The following is a 6023-nucleotide window of genomic DNA, read 5'->3' as shown; positions in this document are numbered from 1 at the left end:
CAACTCCTTTATTAGGAAATGTTTCACAGGAAACTTATTCCCTGGACGTCAAAAAAAAAAAAAAGGATATTTTAAATAAATTTGATGAGGAATCGATTGCCACGCTGCGAACTATGTATCTGACTCTACCCATACCCCCAAGGCAAAAGAGACCCACTTCAAAATTATGACTGACATCTACCCATCTAAGGAATTATCGAGGGTACGCTTTAATTTTGAAGATAATATTTGTACATTTTGTGAAGACAACATTGAAACCACTGACCATATATTTTTTCTCCTTCTCATTCCATCGTCACCAGTTTCCTTCTCAAAAGATGATATAACATTCTGTTTACTTATAAGCAACATAACAGATGAACTCTGTGTCAATGTTCTTTTAGGCCTGGCCAAGTTCTTCATTCACAAGAACAGAATGCAAAAATGCTCCCCAAATTTTAATGTCTTCATAAACGATTTTGAAATATAAAAAAAAAAAAAAAAAATCCTTAAAACTTATGGAAAAATCCAAAAACTAAAAAATATAGTTACCCATGTCCGAGGTTCCTTTTTTTTTTGGTAAAAAAAAAAACAAAAAAAAAAAAACAACTTGATTACATGTTACATTCCCCTTGCAATTTTTTTTTTTTTTTTCGTTTTAATTTCTTATTTGTCTATCTATTGATTTAATTACTTCCTTTTAATTTCTTTTTTTGTCTCGCACTGTAAATTTCTCACAAACCTGTAACACTATTAACTTCTCATTACATACAGAACAAATGTCCTGATGTCCGTTGCTTCCTCATCCCTGGTTGTTTCATTGACATTCAGTTCTACCTTGCTATGTTTATTTGTACATTTGTATATTTGGGTGTACTATTTATGTTCAATTAAAAACAGTTTGATGTCTGAGATTCCTTGTGAACCGCCAACTTAATTACATGTTATATTCCCCTCACAATTTTTTTTTTTCGTTTTTAAATTTATTTTTCTATCTATTTATTTAATTATATCCTTTTAATTTTCTTTTTTTGTCTAGCATTAAAAATTTCTCGCAAACCGTTAACACTATTAACTTCTGATTACTTACAGCACGAATGCGCTTATGCCCCCCCACCCCCCGCTTTTTCCGTACGGTGGCAGACACTGAGATCGAAAGCAAATGGGTGTCATTGAAATGCAGTAACAGGGTGATAACAGCCGTGTTCGAAGTGTGTAGGGGCTTATAGGAGAGCAGAAGCACGTCACGCAATTCACCTGAGTTCGGAGGATCGGGAGTACCAGGGCCCATAGCGGAGAAGCGGAAGAGCGGAGTTATGTGTCTCTTCTCAAAGGCCAGGAAGCTGGGGGGCAGCAGGACCCCTTAGACCGGCTAATGTGAGCCTTCTCCGGACATAGATCACCCGGACTTATGACTGGAGCTCCCGGACCTCTGGGCACACACATATGTGAATGAGTGGATGAGCTAATGTTGGTTTGGTTGTGGATACGTTTCTGCCAATGCTATCAGCACAGCTATGATTATCCCCAGAACGTTGAGAACGAGCTCCCGGAACTCCAGACATGCGTATATAAAAGAGTGGAATTAAGGTGTGTGTGTGTGTGTGTGTGTGTGTGTGTGTGTGTGTGTGTGTGTATACGTGTGGGACAGAAGTAATGTTGGGGACAGAAATTGTTATTAGCCTGCTGGCAGATGACACAACCTTAGTTTTGAAAAATGAACATCAAGTCCCAATAAGTGCTGAAAAAAACCAAAACATTCTCCAAGGCTTCAGGATTGTCATTAAACTTAAAGAAATGCAAACTTCTTGCGCTGCATGACTCGCCACTAAAGGAAATCAGCGATGTTTCTATGAAATCAGAAATAAAATACTTGAGCATTTTCCTATCCAAGGACCAAACGTTAAATCAATCCAGGAACATTGAATCTAAACTGAATCAAAGTAAAGCTTAATTCTAATATATGGCTCCAGAGAGATTTATCAATATTAGGCCGGATATATTTGACTAAAATGGATGTGTTTATCCAGATGTATATACCCAGCGTATTCCAATGCTGCTCCAAATCAACTCGTAAAATCTGTTAACCAAATCAATTTCAACTTTATCTGGAGGAACAGACCACACCATCTAAGAAAAATCACATATGGTGAAAGAAACAAGTGAAGGAGGGCTGAAAGTGATAGAGTTGGACTGCTTGAATGGGACATTGAAGGTGAACTGGTTGAAATCCTGGATCAAACCTCATCGTTCTTTCTGGTATTGTACTCCAAACTACTTATTCAACAAAGTCGGCGGCCTGAGTCTTCTGCTTATCTCTGACTTGGATATCAACAAGATTCCTGTCAAATGTTCAGAGTTCCATAAACAAATATTATTATACTGGAAAATGATATACGTACACAATTTCTCACCACACAGTATAATAGTTTGGAACAATCGATATGTACTGCATGGCAACAAACCTCTGTTTTACAAGGAATGCTTTGAGAAAGGTATATGGTCAATAATTGACTTGATGGATGACACTGGCAGTCCTCTGGACAATGAGCAGTTCTGTACTACACACAGATTCAAGCCTCCCATATTAGAGTTGCTAAAGGTACGAAACGCACTGCCTCGACAATTTGTATTCCTGACCAAAAATATAATGACGCACCGAACCGTACAACCACAGTTACCCCGACTATCACTCCAGGGAATCTCAATTGTGGACAGAAAGCGCAGCAACTCCTTTATTAGGAAATGTTTCACAGGAAACTTATTCCCTGGACGTCAAAAAAAAAAAAAAGGATATTTTAAATAAATTTGATGAGGAATCGATTGCCACGCTGCGAACTATGTATCTGACTCTACCCATACCCCCAAGGCAAAAGAGACCCACTTCAAAATTATGACTGACATCTACCCATCTAAGGAATTATCGAGGGTACGCTTTAATTTTGAAGATAATATTTGTACATTTTGTGAAGACAACATTGAAACCACTGACCATATATTTTTTCTCCTTCTCATTCCATCGTCACCAGTTTCCTTCTCAAAAGATGATATAACATTCTGTTTACTTATAAGCAACATAACAGATGAACTCTGTGTCAATGTTCTTTTAGGCCTGGCCAAGTTCTTCATTCACAAGAACAGAATGCAAAAATGCTCCCAAAATTTTAATGTCTTCATAAACGATTTTGAAATATAAAAAAAAAAAAAAAAAATCCTTAAAACTTATGGAAAAATCCAAAAATTAAAAAATATAGTTACCCATGTCTGAGGTTCCTTTTTTTTTTGGTAAAAAAACAAAAAAAACAAAAAAAACAACTTGATTACATGTTACATTCCCCTTGCAATTTTTTTTTTTTTTTTCGTTTTAATTTCTTATTTGTCTATCTATTGATTTAATTACTTCCTTTTAATTTCTTTTTTTGTCTCGCACTGTAAATTTCTCACAAACCTGTAACACTATTAACTTCTCATTACATACAGAACAAATGTCCTGATGTCCGTTGCTTCCTCATCCCTGGTTGTTTCATTGACATTCAGTTCTACCTTGCTATGTTTATTTGTACATTTGTATATTGGGGTGTACTATTTATGTTCAATTAAAAACAGTTTGATGTCTGAGATTCCTTGTGAACCGCCAACTTAATTACATGTTATATTCCCCTCACAATTTTTTTTTTCGTTTTTAATTTTATTTTTCTATCTATTTATTTAATTATATCCTTTTAATTTTCTTTTTTTGTCTAGCATTAAAAATTTCTCGCAAACCGTTAACACTATTAACTTCTGATTACTTACAGCACGAATGTGCTTATGCCCCCCCACCCATCCCGCTTTTTCCGTACGGAGGCAGACACTGAGATCGAAAGCAAATGGGTGTCATTGAAATGCAGTAACAGGGTGATAACAGCCGTGTTCGAAGTGTGTAGGGGCTTATAGGAGAGCAGAAGCACGTCACGCAATTCACCTGAGTTCGGAGGATCGGGAGTACCAGGGCCCATAGCGGAGAAGCGGAAGAGCGGAGTTATGTGTCTCTTCTCAAAGGCGGGGAAGCTGGGGGGCAGCAGGACCCCTTAGAGCGGCTAATGTGAGCCTTCTCCGGACATAGATCACCCGGACTTATGACTGGAGCTCCCGGACCTCTGGGCACACACATATGTGAATGAGTGGATGAGCTAATGTTGGTTTGGTTGTGGATACGTTTCGGCCAATGCTATCAGCACAGCGATGATGAGTTCAGGTGTGTCTGTGTGTGTTTGTGTGTTTGTGTGTGTGTGTGTGTGTGTGTGTGTGTGTGCGTGTGTTTGTGTGTGTGTGAGAGTTTGTTTTTGTGGGTTGGGGGGGGTTCCCGCGGACACGGAGTACCAGGGCCTGGAGCGGATGAGGTGAGGAGCGGAGGAGAGCAGAAGCCCGGACCGTGATTCGCTTGTGTCCAGCGGTTCGGGAGTTCCAGGGCCCGAAACGGAGGAGCGGAGGAGCGGAGGAGCGGAGGAGCGGAGGAGCGGAGGAGCGGAGGACAGCAAAACCCCTTTCTGCAATTCGCCTGAGTCCGGCGGATCGGTAGTACCTGGTTCCGCAGCGGATGAGCGGAGGAGTGGAGGAGATGTTTCTCTTCTCAGAGGCGGCGAGGGGGGGGGGGGCAGGACCCCTTACCCTTATCCCCCCCGGACGTTTGAGTGGAGCTCCCGGACCTGCGGGCACGCACATGCGAATGACTGGATCACAGGGAGTGCCAGGGCCTGGAGCGGATGAGCAGAGGAGAGGCGGAGGGCAGAAGCCCGGCCCTGTTCAAGAGTTCCAGGGTCCAAAGCGGGGGAGCGAAGAAGCGGAGGAGGGGAGGAGAGCAGAAGAGCAAAAAACTGGCCCGGAATTCACCGAAGTCCCGCGGATCGGGAGTTCCAGGGCCCGGAGCGGAAGAGCGGAGGAGCGGAGGAGAGGAGGAGCGGAGCAAAGCGGAAGCCCGTCTTAACAACAAGGAAATTACAGATGAGGCTATAATTTCTAATGAAAACTTTAAATTCTATAGCCACGTATACACTTCGACATTGTCAAAAAGCGATTGTGACTCCTTTCCATTAAATATTCCTCAATATATCCCAAAAATAAACAACAAACAATATATGTTTGTTTATATATGTTTATATATAAACAACAAAAAATATACAGTTTGATGTCTGAGATTCCTTGTGAATCGCCAACTTAATTACATGTCGTATTCCCCTTGCATTTTTTTTTTTTGGTTTTAATTTCATTTGTCTATCTATTTATCTAATTATTTCCTTTTAATTTCGTTTTTTGTCTAGCACTGTAAATTTCTCACAAACCTGTAACACTATTAACTTCTCATTACATACAGAACAAATGTCCTCATGTCCGTTGCTTCCTCATGCCTGGTTGTTTCATTGACATTCAGTTCTACCTTGCTATGTTTATTTGTACATTTGTATATTTGGGTGTACTATTTATGTTCAATTAAAAACAGTTTGATGTCTGAGATTCCCTGTGAACCGCCAACTTAATTACATGTTATATTCCCCTCACAATTTTTTTTTTTTCGTTTTTAATTTTATTTTTCTATCTATTTATTTAATTATATCCTTTTAATTTTCTTTTTTTGTCTAGCATTAAAAATTTCTCGCAAACCGTTAACACTATTAACTTCTGATTACTTACAGCACGAATGCGCTTATGCCCCCCCCACCCCCCACCCCCCGCTTTTTGCGTACGGAGGCAGACACTGAGATCGAAAGCAAATGGGTGTCATTGAAATGCAGTAACAGGGTGATAACAGCCGTGTTCGAAGTGTGTAGGGGCTTATAGGAGAGCAGAAGCACGTCACGCAATTCACCTGAGTTCGGAGGATCGGGAGTACCAGGGCCCATAGCGGAGAAGCGGAAGAGCGGAGTTATGTGTCTCTTCTCAAAGGCGGGGAAGCTGGGGGGCAGCAGGACCCCTTAGAGCGGCTAATGTGAGCCTTCTCCGGACATAGATCACCCGGACTTATGACTGGAGCTCCCGGACCTCTGGGCACACACATATGTGAATGA

Source organism: Fistularia commersonii, unplaced genomic scaffold (assembly GCF_037954325.1).
Source record: "Fistularia commersonii isolate RoL2024-O1a breed Wild unplaced genomic scaffold, RoL_Fcom_v1.0 HiC_scaffold_39, whole genome shotgun sequence".
Taxonomy (NCBI): Eukaryota; Metazoa; Chordata; class Actinopteri; order Syngnathiformes; family Fistulariidae; genus Fistularia; species Fistularia commersonii.
The sequence above is the reverse complement of the archived record's forward strand: the minus strand, read 5'-3'. Positions refer to the sequence as shown.